Here is an 18,395-nt window from a genome sequence, read left to right as displayed (position 1 = left end):
GTCTGGGCTAGAAGTCTACATCTGATTTTATCACAGAATCAGAGAATCATAGAATTGGCTGGGTTGGAAGGGGCCTCAGAGATCATCAAGTCCAACCCTTGATCCACTCCCGCTGCAGTTCCCAGCCCATGGCACTGAGTGCCACATCCAGTCTCTTTTTAAATATCTCCAGGGATGGAGAATCCACCACTTCCCTGGGCAGCCCATTCCAATGCCTGATCACCCTCTCAGTAAAGAAATTCTTTCTAATGTCCAACCTAAACCTCCCCCGGCACAACTTGAGACCGTGCCCTCTTGTCTTGCTGAGAGTTGCCTGGGAAAAGAGACCAACCCCCCCCTGGCTACCCCCTCCTTTCAGGGAGTTGTAGAGAGTGATGAGGTCTCCCCTGAGCCTCCTCTTCTCCAGGCTGAACAGCCCCAGCTCCCTCAGCCTCTCCTCACAGGATCTGTGCTCGAGTCCCTTCACCAGCCTGGTTGCCCTCATTTTAAAGCATCTAGCCTTACCAGTGGCAGTCTAATATCACTGCTGGGACAGAAAATATCTCATTATCATGCAATCTAATTACATCACTTGATTTTAATCTCCTTAAACAACTAGCTTTGGAAAAGTATTTTGTTCCTGCCTTTCATGAATTATTCTGTAATTTCTCTTGTAACAAATCAGTGTTAAGATTCCCTTGCTTCTTCATCATACTTAAAAGCATCTCTGATGTCATTAACTCTACTGATCATTGTACTGCTGTCCTTTTGCTTTTTGTTTTAAGTTTTCACGGTCATGGACGTGTAAAACAAGGCAGGCTGGAAGATGACTCTGGACAACATCTAGTCCAGGTTCCTCCTCAAAGAAAGTCAATGAGATCAGGGACCTTGGGCTCTTGCCCAGTGAACCATTAAATATATCCAAATATTAAGATCCTATAAACTTTCTGACTCCTGTACTTAGCCACCCTGATGCTGAAGATTTTTTTGCCAGTAAAACTGGGATTTCCCATAGTCCTGTGTCCTTTGCCCCCTCTCCTACAACCACACAGCTCTCGGAGGAGTCTGGCTGTCTTCTCTTCACCCTTCCATTTGGAAGCTCCAGGCCAACAGCAATAAGATGGCCTTGAGCCTTTTCTCCTCCAGACTGAACATTCTCAGCTCTGTCAGCCTCTTCTTTTGTGCAGTGTCCAGTCCTTACATGTCTTGGTGACCATTTGCTCCAGTACATCCGCATCTCTTGTACTGGGAAGTCCCAAACTGGACACAGAACTCTAGATGTAGCTCACCAGTGCCAAGCAGAGGATAGTAATCACATCCATCCACTTTTGGTTTGGAAGTCAAGTTCCACTCATCTGGTTTGGCTGCTGCTTCCTTCAACCCAGTGTTGCCTTCATCTCCCACTCTGACTCCCTGTAATTGGCATTTCCCTTGGACTGCAGCACATGGATCCAGGCAAAATCAGAGACTTCTCTGGGCAAGCTGGTGCTCTTTTTACAATGTCTGAGTGGCCTGCTCTCTGTGCCCAGTGTTTGTCTTCCCCTCCTGCCAGGTGCCATTTTTCACCAAGGTAAATCCCCATACACCATCATCTAGAAGCAGGCTGCCACTCATCAACTCTTCCTCTTTCATAAATGTTTTAAAGGACATTTTATAGCATATTCCTAGTAAGGCTTTAAAAAAATTTTCATTTGCAGCCTCGAAAAAGGAGAATTTGAATTAATAAAAACACAACTGACATGGGAATTTTTCAAACCCAGTGGAAGAGTGTGAGCCATGGACATGCCTGGCTCCATGCAGCAGCAGTGCCTGGGGGCAGGATCTCATCCTTAATATACAGCTTGTCTATGTTGCCTTGTCACCCTTCCTATCCTGAGGTCCCCCTACAACAACAACAAAAAAAGAAAAATCAGCTCATACAGCAACTTCTCTTCCAGCAGAGAGAAGTTTCCCATTCTCCCTGTGCCACTCCACACAAAACCATGGAGCTATGGGAATTGTATATCCAGGAGGATAAAACCTGCAGGACACATGGCCTCTGGCTCTGTGCTGGTTCCATACATACCTGTCAGGTTGAGCTTTCACACTCATCAGGACAGTCCTACTGAGTAACATGAGCTACCATAGCTTTTAGAAGGTCCTCTCTTGGCACTTGGCACCTCAAAACTGTGCAATTCATGGATCAGCAGTTTCCCCACAATCTGAAGAAATGAAGTGCTTGAATGTTCATGTTGAACTTTTCCAGGAAACTGAAGAGGATCAAATGAAGCATTTTATTGAATTCTAAATAGGGGCATTTTTTTGTTTGCATGCCTGCTTTCATCAAAAGAAATGTTCGAAACAAAAAGCCCATGGAAAATTAGAGGGATGAAATGCCACATTTTGAAAGTGCCAAACTTCTGCTTTGGAAGTTTGCCTCCCCCTCTCCATCATGAGCCATTCCAGGATTTTTATATCAAGCCATCACATTTTTTCACTTGACCTGATATATAGTTTCATTATAAAGACCATTTTTTTTAAAATGCAAATAAACATTCTGCTAATCTGGCCAGATAGGATCACCACACAAAGAAGAGTGCTCTTGCTTTTGTAAGCCTGTAGTTTGTGGGTACTGATATTAAATAGAAAAATCAGCCACATCAAAATGACAGGCACAAAAATCTGACAAATAATGCTAAGATGCCCATTACAATGTCACAGGAGATTGTCCACTAAGTATTCACATACACATCTGCAGCACAGCAATGCATCTCCTCCAAAGCCATATCTGTCCCTGACATCAGAGCTTGCCATAAAAAGCAAGTGAATTCAAAGCAACACTTACTGGCTATTTCCTCTGTGAAGCTTCACTTTCTCTATAGCTCTTCTGTTCTCCTAATAATATGCTGAAATCTAGTCAGAATATATGAATCTTAGAGAAACAAAACACAGCTGAAGTAGCTGGAAGGCGAAGGGCTCGGGGAGGCAATTTCCTCTGATTCATCAGGAGACAAAGGCAGAGAGATGACTCTGTTTGTGCTAATGACAGTGGAATTGCCTCTCTGGCACCATTACACCCATATTTCTTTGGCTCTTGCTGTCCTGCCCCATCTCACAGCCCTCCACTCCTCTGCTCTCAGTCATGGCCAGGCTGGATGTGTCCATGGGAGATCATGGCAGGACCTCCTGCCATCCCCATCCTGGTGATCTGAGCTGCCCAGCCCCCTGTGGGTATTCCCATCCCAGCTTTGTCCTTAAAACCTTGTTTTCCTTACTCTAAGCTCTCTCACCACCCCCTATTACACATGAAACTGAATTTTCCATTTCTATCACCATTGCCCTTGGTTTGAAGTCCCCTGCTGGGTGGAAGGATGGCAGGGAAAACACCAGCAAGCTTTTTCTCTGAGGATGACTGGTGGAACCCAGATCCCAGGCAGCTCCACTGGGATCTGCAAACACACAGTCAGAGATGATGCTTTCCCCACAGGAAAGTTCCAGGGGAAATAATATTATTTGCATGGTTGTAACTCCCCAGGCAGCAGCAGAAGGCAGCAAGTGCAATGCCATCAAATGAGGATTAAACTCCATGCTGTACTGCAAAATGTCAACTAAATTAATTCCAATCCTAAGTTCTCTGCACATATCCCAAAAGGTAGAGCAGTGCTAGGTACACAAGGCTCGAGAGGCTTTCATACACAGACATTTCAGGGGAATTTCCACACTGCAGTGGGTCTGGAGAGAATACTATGTAAATATGAGTTTAGTCAGCCTCTGCTTTCCTTTGCTATCTTCAAGATATTTGTGCTTGTAGAGGGAATCTTTCCCTCTAAGCAATGCCTGCTTGGTCCTATGGGATTTATTATCTCCTGCAATGAAAAGCATCTGACGGTGCCTCTGCTTTGTTTAGATGTGACTTTGCAGCAGGGTTTTTACAATGCAGGATTTGATCTCAGGAGCTTTCAGACCCACAGCCCAGGCAGGGCTGAGGCCCCCAGCAAAGTGCTCCTCTCACTGTCGTCACCCTGGTTTTTTGGAGCAGAGGGGTTTGCTGGCACCAAAGGTGCTGTGATGAACAGAGCTATGGCTCAAATATCACCCACCAAGGGCAGGTTGGGCTGGTGGGAGACTGTGATTCCTTAAGTGCTGAAGAAGCAGCTATATGTATGTATATATGCATATACATACATGGATATATTTATCTATTTACAGACCCAAGGAGAGTGATTGACTACTTTCCCAATAGTGTGTACATTTTACAGACTAATCATAGAATCATAGAATTGGCTGGGTTGGAAGGGACCTCAGAGATCATCAAGTCCAACCCTTGATCCACTACCGCTGCAGTTACCAGCCCATGGCACTGAGTGCCACATCCAGTCCCTTCTTAAAAACCTCCAGGGATGGAGAATCCACCACTTCCCTGGGCAGCCCATTCCAATGCCTGATCACCCTCTCAGTAAAGAAATTCTTTCTAATGTCCAACCTAAACCCCCCCTGGCACAACTTGAGACCGTGCCCTCTTGTCTTGCTGAGAGTTGCCTGGGAAAAGAGACCAACCCCCCCCTGGCTACCCCCTCCTTTCAGGGAGTTGTAGAGAGTGATGAGGTCTCCCCTGAGCCTCCTCTTCTCCAGGCTTCTGAACAGCCCCAGCTCCCTCAGCCTCTCCTCACAGGATCTGTGCTCAAGTCCCTTCACCAGCCTAGTTGCCCTCCTTTGGACCCGCTCCAGGACCTCAATATAAAGATGTATATAATATCATATAATACAATATAAGATTATATTTACAGAAAAAAGCATTTATGGTCCTTACATTCTCTACAACTAATTCAAAGAAGGTAGTAGCAGGGTGAGTGTTGGTCTCTTCTCACAAATAAACAAGTGATACAAGAGGAAATGGTCTCAAGTTGTGCCAGGGGAGATTTACATTGGCTATTAGGAAAAATTAATTCACCAAAAGCATTGTCAAGCACTGGGACAGTCTGCCCAGGGGAGCAGTGGAGTCATCATCCCTGGAGGTATTTAAAAGACATGTAAATGTGGTGTTGAGGGACATGGTTTAGTGGTGGGCTTGGTAGAGTTAGCTTAATGGTTGGACTTGATGATCTTGAAGGTTTTTTCCAACCAAAACTGTTCTGTGGTTCTACGACTTAACTGCAGAACAAGCCCATGAAAAGCAAGCAGATGCTTTCCCTTTCTGCAGTTGCAGCTGTGTCCAGACTATATCTCCAAATTCTGAATTACAACCACTACTCTTGTAGTGAAAACAACCTCCTAAAATAACTCTGTTTCTGCACTTTGCTCTGGCAGTGACGTTGGAAAGCAATTGGTCACTGTAAATCACACAGAAATCTTCTGAATTGTCTCCTGTTGTGCAGCCCTTACACCCATTGCATCCCACCAGTCCCACCAGTCCCACCAGAGCAGCAGTGCTCATCCTGAGCTCCAGTTTGAAGTGCTGCATCCCAAAGCCTACACCTCCCATAGTGTTGACATCTGCTCTGACTGAGGGACTGCCTTCATCTCAATGGCCCTTAGCAGATATTTAGGAAATACAGAAGAATACAGCAAACACACAGTGCTCTAGAGTTTTGTGAATTCACTCAGCCACAAGGTTATAAAGACCATGCCTGTTTCTGCAGCTGTGTGGATGAGAATCAGCTGCCTCTCCTTGCAGCTACTAACACCTGCAAATTAAGAGTTATAACCTCTTATTCTGATAAATCAGAAAAGTTACTTTCCTTGCATTAGTGACACCTGGGTGAAAGCAGCAACTCTGCTTAGGAGAGATGCAGAATCAGACTATCAACTTCTCTTTCTGGGATTTGCAAATAAATCTGATTTTAGCAGATCATGTTGTCTGGGCCATGGAGTGGACATGAATGTCCATCCAGTCCATGAATGTTCTTCAGAAAGCCTGGCTCTTCAACGGGATAGCAACTACATGACACAGTAAAATGAAGTGGCTCAAGCTATAAATCACAGTTATTAGCCCATGGTCTGTGATTTGTGTCATAAGAGACAAGAGGTAAATGAAGTTAGATTTTCCAAAAACATAGAAATCCATGATTAAGCTGTCAGTGGTTCCAGCTCTTTCCTGCTCTGGAAGGGAAAAGGATTCCTCTCAGAGCTCAGCCAGAGATTTGGCTCTGGGTAACACAGAGCTGAAGTTACTGTCAGCTGTGCTTTTGATTTCTAACACTGCAGCAAACTGCAGGTAGAAACATTTTGTGCTTGTCTGGGCATGCAGGACCTGATCCTCTCATCCATGCAAAGGTCTCCCATCAGTAAGGTCCCTCCTGCTGCATGTCCTGATGTGCAGGAAGGAAGCCCAGGCACTGCTGCCTTTTTGAGCTGCCTTTCACAGACACCAAATGTTTTAGTAGAGATAAGAACAGCATTTCTTACAGGCAGCAAATAATGCATAGGTGATCCATTGGCCCCTAAACACAGAGCTCAAGTATACTCAGTGAAACACCAGTGGTATAAATTTGCAGCAATACTGAGCAACTACCTTTAGTGGAGGTTTAAAGCAGAATAAATCACAGAATCACAGGTAGTTGCATTGAGAAAGAGCTGAGAACCTCTCTGATGCCTCCTCCTTCCTGTGGAGGCCTCCTGTCCTGAGCCATGGCCCTACCAAATGCCCTAAAAACTACTCATCTGTATGCTATCCACAGCACAGGAGAGGGCTCTCATCAGGTCTGGCTCAGACAATTTTGTAAATTTTGTTTGTTTGTTTCTTTTAAAAAATTAAAAATTAAAAATTAATTATGCTATATAGTTATATAATATATTGTTATAGTAATTATGCTTATAGTGTCATCTGGCCAAGTGTTGCTCCTACATTTCAGAGAACTCTGACTTCAGAGAGAGCTGGGGCTCTGCTGAAGGGATAGGTCAGCTCTGTATCTCTCCCCTCTCATCATCTACCTTTGAGTTTCTACTCCTGCCTGCTGCAGGGAAGACAAGACCCCTAGGAGCACCCTGCAGGTTCCTTCTCTCCCCCTGTAAACTGCTCAGGGTGCTGGGGTGTTTCAGGCTGGGGTTTGGTTTTCATCTCCCAGGTGAAAAGGAAAATGGGGGAGGAGAGCAGCAAAACTCGGGGGAGCAACAAGGAAACATGGAGAAAATGGTAAAACAACACCTGACAGCCACAGCCGGGCCCAAAAAAAAGCTCCCCTGCCAAAAAAACCCAACCAACCAAACAACCTGGATGGACATCCCAAGGTAGACTCACCTCTCTGAGCAGGGACATACAGGGCAGTGAGAAATGAACTTTCCAGAAAGAGGCAGGCAGAAAACTGCTAGGAGGGGCAAGAACACCTTCTTGGTCCCTGGTTGGTCCCTGAGTGTTGGGGGACCTCTTCTTCTTGCTGTCCCATTGTTCTCACGTTCTTTCCATCCACTGGTGTCATGGTTCCCAGGGCCATAGCAACAGGGCAGACAGGGAACTGGGGGGCTCCTGCCAGTTTGCAACCCCCCTTGGAAATTTTGCCAGGGCTGCAGGAGTCTGGCTTGGGGTATGAAGGTGACAGGGATTTGCTGGGATGGAGGATGTGCAAGATTGCATCTGGGGAGATTGGGACTGCCTGTAACTCTGCAAGAGGGATGCTGACTTGCAGAGCTTGGGTCAGGCAAACCTAGAGAGGAGGAAGGTGAATTGTCCTTGTGTGTTTCTCCACCAGGAGATCCTGGGTATCTCACTCTTGGAACCATCCATCTCAGTCATGGTGTATGGTTTCCACCCAAGAGTTCCCTTGCAGGAATGTTTCCATCATGTGTTGCATCCTGAGTCCTTTGTGCCATGAGCTGTCCCCATGGTCCCCAGAACACCATCATCTTCCTACTGTCTGGTTGATGGTGCTGGGGTGTGGAGTGAATCAGTAACCCCTGTTGTCCTCAAAAATTGTTCTCCATCTTGGTGGGGTTTAGATCTTTTGTATACACCTTTGTTCCTTCTACTCAGAGGTGACATAAGGTTGCTGCTTATTCTGGCAGCAGAGTGAGCTGAAAGGGTTTGAGGTGCTGGGCAAGTTGAAAAGGCCAATGACTCAGGCAGAAACTGCTTCTTCATTTCATTGAGAAATTTCTTGAAAGGAAATCCAGGTTTAAAAGGAGCACCTGCTTAAATCCAGCTGTGAGATGTACCAGTGCTGTTAGGAAGTTTGTGGCTCTATCTCTACTGTCTCCAGCTGCCATCTCTGCAGCCAGTTCCTCTGAAACCCTCCATCCACCAGACTCTCCAAGATATTTTCCATGCCAGCAACTATGCTTATGGTGGGCCCTGTGGATGACCTTACAAAACTGGGAAGAATTTGCCCTGTATTTCGTGGTATCTTGATGGTCTTTTTTGTTGGTTTTAAAGTGAACAAATGACAATAAATGTAACAAAATGTGACGAGGTCAGTGTCTGCCAAGCTGTCACCAGAGCCCTCTGCTTTACGTGCCCATCAACTTGCCAGCAACCTGCTTTTCCTGTTTTGTAGACCAGTAGTAAAACTTGAACCCAGATGTAAGGGGGTTTGACCTTTGCAAGTGGTCTGGGAAGTTGCAGTTGATAAGTTGGTGGATGGAGGGCTGGTGGGGATGGAGGAACTTTCCTTCTCCAGCTGCCACAGGGCAGAAAGAAAGTGCCAGATGATGGTCAAAAACACTGTGTCTGTGGCCAGAGACAGTGCTCAGCCCCTCTCCTGGACAGTCATGATTTAACTTTTCATCTTTTGTCCCCAGAATTTCATTAAAAGGTCCCACAGGTAAAAATTTTGCATGCAATTGTGCTGTCAGAATAGGGCTTGGGCTCTGCTTCCCCTTGCAAAACACTGAGTGTTTTTGTGGAGGCAGGGGGCAATCTCTAATATGCAGTAAGTTAAATAAAAACCATATATTGTACAGTTCATACCTCTAATACACTATAGATTTTGTAATTTACTTGAATTTCTCACAAGGAAAAAGTCAATTCCGGCATGGTAGGGCAGCCAGAGAAAAGAAAGCTTTAGTCTGCTCAGCAAACAGAGACCTATTTTTAATCCAAAGGCACTCCGTTAGTTCTTACCAATTTAATGTAAAAGCAGGATTTACTACACATACAACTTAATCCCCTTTTTATATTTGCATAGAGATCCTGGAGCATGTGTATGAACAGTTTTTGAGATAAGAGAGGGAAGGCCTCGGGAGTCAAAGTCATTATTTTTGCATGAAGTATTTAATGCTAAACATAAATATTGAGAGGACTGAATTAATATGCACTTCTTGCAGACTTCACTCTTGTGCTCCTGAGGATTTTTGCTTTATATTCTATTATTAAAAGCATGGTTGTAAATGAATAAAAAAAAAAGAAAAAAAAAAGAATACAGGAAGACTTTATAGATAAGACACTTAGCAGGCCTCATTTTCCATTAAACAGATTACAGACAAAACAGAAGCAAAGGTGGTATCTTACTCATCTCCCCCCACCAGTGTGTGGCTGAGGAGTGGATGTGTCAGGCAGTAGGAATCCAGCCCTAAGGAAGGACTCTCATAAAATCATAGAATCATAGAATGGTGAGGGTTGGAAGGGACCTTAAAGATCATCAAGATGGGCAGGGACACCTCCCACCAGCCCATGTTACACAAGGCTCAATCCAACCTGGCCTTAAACACCTCCTGGGGGGAGGGGGTACTTTCCCCAGTTATCATTTTCCCCAGTGATAACTTTGAATGGGATTGAAGCTGGAGCTCCTGTGGTGCACATTCATCAAGGCTGCTCATTGTAATCCTCATGATTTACGTTCTCACAATCATGATTAGGTGGTGAGAAAAAAAAAAAAGATCTACACGTGGGTTGAATTTGGAAAGTGACATTCTTTGTCCAAATCCAATCAAGCCCCACGGCAGGCAGTCCTTTTGATTTAGCATTAATTTTAATACTCGTGGCCCTGAAAATAACCCTCCTGGCTTTAGAAACCTTGGAGATGAAAAGACAATTGGGGAAGTTCTGGGCAGAAAATTATCTCTGAGAGCTGTCATTCCTTGCTCCAGAGGCAGTTTTGCTGAAGAGTGGGATGTTGCACTGGTGTGAATTTCATTTAAAAAATGTAGTCGAAGGCAACTTGGTGGGTAAAATTACTTCTTCAGACATAAAAGCAGGTCCAGAGGAGCTCCACCATAATGGCTGGTGGAGTCATTGTAGGCTCAACAGTGTGATGCTCTGAAGAGCAGACTTTTCTCTTGCTGGGGGCAATGTAATTGGATTAATTTTCCCACTCTCTTGCTTCTAATAACTGTAATAAGACTGGCAAAATGCTTTTACCTTTGGATGTAAAAATCCCTGACTCACTTGATGCCGTTGTGGGCTGATATTTAATACTGGAGCCTCCTGCTGCTGTAACTCAAAGCTTTCTAAAGCAGTAAAATAGCAGCCTGGTTCTTCCCTGCTGGACAACTGGGCTCTCCATTGCACAAGAAAGGACTCCAGTAAGCTGTATGGATATTGGTCTGATTCTTACTCTGAAATCAGGGTGGAACAAGAGGGTTAAAGCCCAGGGAGCATCCCTTCATCATGTCTTTCTATATCACATAGCTACTTCAAACTCCAAAAGCAAATCATCACCAGGACTAATGAGCAAGGATAGTCTGTGGTTGGTCATCCAGGGAAAAGGCTCATGGGTGTGGAGCAGGGGGAAATCAGGAGCAATGTGTTCCTTAACTACTGCAGGCTGAGAGAATGAGTTTGAACCCAAAACATGAGTCAGATTCAATCAGACAGACAAATGAACAAGAGCGTTTTTATTACCCTGCTACATACTGAAATTAAGGAACTGTTCTCTCCTAATAATATCTTTGAAACCATTAACGGGTCACACTATGCTGGTGACAGCTCTTTCCTATGCTCTTGAGTGGTTCTCCCACCCTACAATTTTTCTCCTATGAACAGAAAGCTGTAGTGCTGATTGCAGAGGACAGATACCTAATTATAGGGCTTGTTATTAGCAGAGACTGGAGAGGAAAAAGTCTGCAGTTCATACAGAGGATGATGAAGCATCTCAAATCGATGTGACTTAAAATGGGGTCTGTTGGAATCTGCACATTTTTTTCCCCCATGAAATCCATGGGGAAGCCTGTTGGAAGCAAGATTTGGAAGGTTATGCAGTTCTTTTTCTTGATTTTTTGCTGAAACCAAACTTTGATTGTTTTCTTGATGTCTTTATCCTACCAGTCTGTCAGCCAAGCTACCAGTGCCCTTCATGCAAACCTGTCAGGGTATTTATAATGCAGCATTTAATACATGTCTTGAAGGAAGGCAATGTTTGACAACACCTCAAAGGCTTGAGATCCCACTGCACCCAGGCACATCCCAGTCCATTTCTGGCACATGCTGTCCCTTTGCTTCCCTTGTTGCATGCATGTGGCTGATCATGGCATCGCAAGCTCATTATCCTCACGTGTGGATAACAGGGAATGACCTTGGGAAGGGATGGGAAGGGGGGCTGTTCCCAGTCAGCACACACCTCTGTCCCTGCTAACAGCCTCCTTTATAGTTGCATTCAACCCAGATAAATTGTTTAGATTAAAATGGGGATTAAAAAATGAGAGAGAAAAGAAAGTGTCCAACAATAAAGATGTGAAGTGAGGGGAAACAGGCACTTCCTCCTGTATTGCTGAAGTCTTCATAAAGATAACAAGCCATTAAACTTTATGAGCAAGGTCTCGGTGTAGTAGTGGTTTGGTTTTTCATGCTGCACAAATTCTGGGCTGTTTTGACCCCATCTGCATTTTCCTCCCTCCCCTTTGCCTTTCTGTGGAGATATTTGGTTCTTTGAATAAAGTCCACATACCTGCTTCTCATAGGCTCATTGTCAGTCCATCTGTCTCTTAAGGAGAGTCCTTCAGGGTGAGTTCACCTCTTCTGGTGATAAAGGAAAGGACATCTGGGCTTGTCCTTTGCAGTGGATGTTCCCAGGAATCTTCTGTGCTGGTATTTGGTTAATGAGTGCTGTGATATAGCCTGAAATACCCAATTCCAGGGTCCCTCTTACATGACATGTGGTCTACATGCAGATAAAACTGTGAATTTCTCCATCATTTTAGTCTGAACAAAAATACAGAGGAAAGGGTTATTTGTAATTCCAGATTTTTCACTTGTCACAAGAAAAAATTATAGGTCCTCCAACCTTTCTTCTCACACCCTCTCTTGGGACTATTAAATCTTAGGCCACTTCTAAGTTTTGGCCAAACCCTGGAAGAAAGAGTTCATAATCAGCAAATTAAAACTTGCAGAGATACCAAATGCAAAAAGATGAGAGAATGGTACATTCTTGAAACTAGAGAAGAGAAATCATACTTAATGTGCAAAGGAATAACAGAGCAACTTAGGTTAGAAGGATGCTACAGGTGAACCCACCTAAATATTGGAAACTGGAAAATTACAGGTAAGTTCTGTGGGGAAACCCAGGAGTAATGTGGTCCTGACATTGCTAATGAGGTAGTGGCTGTGAGATCCCCCCCAAAACATTGAGGATGGAAAGAAAGCAGAAAGTAGACAGAGAGACAAAATTACTTTTCAAGGATTCTGGTTCTCCTTGACATAACATGTCAAAAGCTGGAAATATCCAGGCATGGGCTGTAAACAGCTTGACAATCTGATTGATGTGGGCATTAACTGAAGTTACGACATAAAATATATGATCCTGCAAGTACTTGTTTTTCCCCATGAAAATGATTACTGCAAGCACTTTGCCCAGTGACATGTGTGTGAACTTGTACCTGTGGTTTCTCAGGCACACTACAAAAAGATGTCATCATAATGAAGAGCCATAAATAATAATTTATTTTAAAGGTATATGCAAGTGACAAGGCATTTAAAGCAAGTATATTTTTAATAAACTTCAGGGTCAGACTACATTTTAGTTCAACTCTTGTTACCACATCTGTCTTTTTTTACTTAGGAAGTTTTTCAGTGCTTCTGTCTTTTGGAAAAAAAAGGAAGTTCTGGTGTTTTACATGTGTAATCTGGATGAAATGCTGCTTCAGGTTTCTCTGAGTGCCTGTACTTCCAATGCTATGTGTATTTCCTTCCTAAGAATACAGGCATCCCTCAGAAGGATGCAGTTTCACTCGATATTAAGATCCACCTATATCTCAGGAGCATCTTTTTTAGCAGACCCAGTAATCATCCAGGTACATTTGTGCTTTGGTGGCAGCTGTGCACCAGAAATGTTGTGTTTCAGCAACAGGGCAAGTCATTACTGGCCTCATTTGCTCAAGCATGTTTACTGCATGTGAATTTTTGCCTTTAAGAGTGTTGCCTGTGGCTTCCTGAAAAGAGGAAATGTGAGGGCTATGTGTAGGTGCAAATGGAAATGGTTGGAAATGGTTTCTAAGGACTGAGTGTTTGGGAGAGAGGAGTTGGTGTGATGTGGATGCTGCTCACCGTGTGGTCTTTTACTCCTTACATAAAAAGGAAGCATATTCTGGGAAGAGAATCACAGAGCAAAATTAATTGTGACAAAACAAAGACAAACTATTAGGCAGATGACTCATTATTTATAAGAGGTCATCTGCTGTTATCAGAAAGAAAGTAACTTTCTGTCTCCCAGGGGTATGAAGGAAATCTGACCTCTGTAAAGATCCAAAAGTCAAATCAGAAAGAACCTCTTTTCTATTATTTTTATTTTTTAAACTGTCTTTATTTTTAACAAGTTTTATGATTGTTGAGGTCTTGGGGTTAGCAAGACTGAGCTTAGTCAATGAGACTGTGGGGTACAGCAGATAATTATCTCTTTGATCAATAAGTCAAAGCAGATAAAGCTGCACTGCAAAGAATTGGCCCAGGAGCCACAGAGATATCTTTTTTCTGTCATTCATCAGTTGTTGGGATGAGAAATGTAGAAATTAATCAGCATTGGGGTGGGAGGTGAGTGAGATATGGGCAGATGACATGTACCTTGGCTCTAAGCTTATGACAGGCTGTGGTTCAGTCATTTCAGATGAGGTTTCCCAGGTCACTGGGGTGCCCCTTTCTGCCTCCAAAAGGCAGCGTCGGGGCCCTGTCTTCTTATTAGTGTCAGGTAGGAATCTTTGCTAGAAATAGGAGGACAGTCTCCAGGTACCTTGTTAGATACAGAAGACATGACAATCACTGCAGCAAATAATACAAAGCATTTCAAGGCTCAGGAAACACTTTTCTGTCTCATAAAAAAGGACTTTGTAGAGATTTTGCAGCCAGAGCTACTGTTCTTTCCTATGCAGTTCAACCTGCAGCATACAGATATTTAGATAAGCAGTTGTTCAGCTTTCCACAACCTACAGACCAATGACAACTTTGCTTTAGATGGGAGCTATTGACCCATTTTGTCCTTCTGTTCTTAGCACAGGACCCAGTGTCCTTGGTGTTTGTCCACCCAGCAGTGAGCACCATGGTCTGTGATAACCTACAAAGCACTAACAAGTATAAATCATATTCCCAATACTCAGCAAGCAACTTTGATAAGGTGGGAATAGTAACATCAGCACAATGTGTAAGTTCCCTGTTTGTATTATGCAAAGTGGTTTTTCAGTCAATGGGCTGGCTGCCTCATGCTGTGTGTTTATCCAGGTGGCTTTTGGTTTCTACCACAATGCTCAGGTTAAATACCCTGCAAAACGCTTTAATGGTCCTGGCATATTTCTCTCATTTTACCCCTGTTTACAGCTGGAAAGGGTTGAGCTGTCTCTTCTTCAAGCAGAAGTAACTTAGCTTTGTTTCTTGCACAGCCAGCACTGTTCAGTCAGACCAGGAGTGATGCCTGGTGGCGTCTGAGCCAGCTGGAAGCTCAGTCACATAACATGGCTTATGCTGTAGGAGACACCTTGCAGAAGAGACAGTGTCCCTTACACCATCAATCAGAGATCCAAAGCTTCTATATATATATATGTGAGCCTGTTAGGTGGTACATGTTATGGTGTTCTGCACCACAAGGCCATCATACCAAAAACCTTGCACAAGGGATGGTTGCCATTGCTTAAGTGTACTGGGGAAGACCTGATGTAAAAAGGCAACTGGAGAGGAGCCCGGGGCATACACAATCCAGCAGCACACAGGTGATGTACAGCTGCATGATCACAGAGCCCTACATTTGGCCCCAGAACAGTCACCTCTGATACTCTTCCCATCAGTTGTGGTAGGAATCTGACTGCAGTTCACATTTGACAAGGTGGGATAAGGTCACAGCTGTGTTTGAGGAGCACCTCTCTCCGTCTCTCCACACTTCACCCCACCTATGCCTTTTTCTCAGGCTTTCCTCACTGCATGGTTAACATTACAGCAGTGTGAGCATCCCCAGGGAATCCATCCCTTCACTTAGCTGTGATCTGTCCTTTGACTGAGATCTGTGCTTTTATTCCTTCTGGCTGCTTAAAAGTGAGAATGCTGCACCAGGTAAGGAACAACAACAGTGATAAAAAGTAGTGCAAGGGTTTTTAAAGCCCAGCAACTCCATACTTGTTCCTGCTGGGATACACCTTGCTATAATGCTTGTGCCACCGATGGGACTGATCATTTGAGTGAGGCAAAGCAGCAGGGACCTTATAATTAATAATGCTTAGCAGGAAAAAAGTTATTGTGCTTGGGGTGAGAAGGGTGAAAACTGTTCTCCATTATTTTTTTAAGAGTTAATTGGTAGGAGGCAAAGATTTGCTGCCTTGAGCCAGCAGGTGCTGCTTTATGACTACATTAATGTTAATGATAACCTCCAGACACATATGAAGACAGCTTAACCTATTTCTTTCTCCTTGCCTTTCTCTGGGAGGATGTGTGTTTTGGTTCCAGCTATTTTTTGAGTGCCACCACAGAGCACTTGGACAGACAGTGAACCCAGACTCGCAGGGATGTTTGTGGGTAGTTTTAGAAGACTGGGTAACTTTTGTAACCTCGATTCACCCTGAGGCAGACCTGGGAGATTAAAAGTTGAGGGAAATGGGTAAAAGGAGCTGCTAATCCAGCACAAAATCATTCCTAGGGATTGCATAACATTTAGAAAATTTCCTGCTTAACAGTTCCTAGGAGTGCTTAACACTTGAACCTGGAATCTAACTTTATTTTCTTCTTTTACTGAAACTTCTTTTCAGTGAAACCTCTCTTCTTCTGGCACACTGTTAAAAAAAGTACTCTGGTAGCAATTTAAACCCTGAGATGAACAGGTGTTAAGATTGTGTTCCTCTAAGCAAAATGTGCTGGGGCCCATCGAAGCATGATATGTGCTGGAAAAAGTAAACCAGTGGCTCCACAGTGCTTGGAATTGTCTCATTTTATCACCACTCGACATTCGAAGCTTTGTTATGAGCCTATTTTCTTTTGTACTTCTTGCATATCTAGTGTGGAAAACCTAGAAAAAGGCTTTAGAGACCTTCCAAGATATTTATATTTTTCATAAGATGCTTGTTTAGCACGAGCCCCTCAGTTCCAGTCGAAATCTGGGTGCAGCTGTGGCAGAGAAAAAAATGTTGTGAAAGGGCAGTCCTTAGGGCTGGCTGAGGAGATCTTTGCAAAACTCAAGTGACAAAGCTACCATTAGAGAAACCCACTGCGTAGAGACTGTTTCTGAAAGCCAAACCTGATTTTTAATAAGATTACCAGGTGGTTCCTTTGCCCTGCTAGAAGTCAAACCCCACAGATCAAGTGATAACAAAATGAGAGAAGAGATCTTGCATGCCTGTAAAGACAAAGGGAGTATGAAGCAGTGTTTGCCCACTAGAACTTGGGGACAACTCCAAGTGAGCTCTTTCATAATTTCTTGAATGATGAAACATGGATATTTAGTATATGTAATTTTAGGGAGACAGGCCAGATGTATAAGGCAAGAAGGGGTGGTACATGGAGTTGACATCAGAAGTTGATTAATGAGGCATGGAGGGAAGAGGCTGTATAAAACCACAGGAGGGAGAGTGGGACCCTACATACTCATCCTTTTTGGGAATGGCATCTCTAGGATGCAGTGCTGTTTTGGGAGCTGAGTGAGCTGGGCTGTGGTGAAGAGCTCCTAGGAAACCCCATCCATCCCACAAATCTGAACCTATTGTTTTGTGGTCTCCAGGTTCCTTAGCAGTCAGCACATACCTGTAAAACCCATTGACAGTACAGCTATCTCCTTGCACCCTACATGTCTCCCTGTAGCATGGCTTTGGGTATAAAATAATGACTTCTTATCACTATTGTAAAACCATCCTGTTTAATTCAAATTGGGGGGGAGGGGTGGGGTGGGTTGCCAGTCCTGCTGGTGACCTGTGTAGGAGTTAATGTGGTTGTGTATAATCAAATTTTCTCAGTTCATCTCTTTAAAAATGTCAGAAAACACACATGCACAAACACATATCAATTGACCATTAAAGCTGTGAAGTCAACCAGTCAAGGGACAGGAAATACCTGAGCTTGCCAGTGTGTCTAAATGAGGCACATCTTTCATTCCCTGCTAGGTTTCCACTGCTATATAATCATCTGGGTCAGCATCTGAATGGATTTTTAACATTGCTTTCATGATTCCTCATGTAGCATTGTTTATAGCACAATGTCTAGTAAATCCTAATTGGAAACTGATTTTTTTAAGATCTTAACTTCCCCTGCTTTGTGTCTTTTAAAATCAAATGAAATAGTTAGGCTTCAGCTAAACAGATCCTTATTAAAGCAGGAGCTACTCTGATAATGACTTCAACTGGTGCTACGTGGCCATCACATGTTATTTGATAAGCATTCCATTATAATTAAGAAGTGGCTAATGCACAATTAATATACAAGATTACACACTTAGCTAATTAGGTGATTTTATTTTTTTGATTTTGTTAGATTAAAATGTACAGGACTCCATAAATCACTATTAGAGTTTGCTTAATAAGCCTGAACCCTCAATTTTCTCCCTGTCAATCAGGAAGGGAGCTGCTAACTGTCCCTCTCACCCAGTGAGACTTGTCACAGGGAGGGCCCATTACATTAAAAAGGAGCTGAAATGCCCTCTCCTCCCAAACCTCAGATCCATTTGCAGGACATTGCAGCTCAGGCTGGTGCTCTTAGTGTCTGCTCTGCTTGTTAAGACTCAGCTCCTGCCCTGCCACAAGAAATGGGGCATTTCTTAGGGTTTCCCTCTTCCCCTCACATTTTGCAGTCTCTTGCTTGATGTCTATGGGGAAAGGGATTTTTCACATGGCTGTTTGTAACCCCTGTGAAGAGACAGTTTATTTTTAACCACGAGTTTTTCAGTTCTGCCAAGCTGCCCACATTTAGGTGTCCTGGGCCATGCACAGCAGCCACAGGCTCAGCAGCACCTTTGCTTGCAGGGTGCACAGAGCTCTTCGCCAGGGTGTGAGGCTCTGCTTTAACCACCTCATTTATGAGGTTAACCACTGCAGACTTCTCTGCAGTCAGTGTAGGGAGGGAGAGCTACATCTTCATGAGGTGGCACACCATGATCCTCAAAGCTGCAGGTCAGAGA

The sequence above is a fragment of the Heliangelus exortis genome, chromosome 1 (genome assembly GCF_036169615.1).
Source record: "Heliangelus exortis chromosome 1, bHelExo1.hap1, whole genome shotgun sequence".
In the NCBI taxonomy this organism is placed as follows: domain Eukaryota; kingdom Metazoa; phylum Chordata; class Aves; order Apodiformes; family Trochilidae; genus Heliangelus; species Heliangelus exortis.
Note: the sequence above shows the minus strand (reverse complement) of the source record.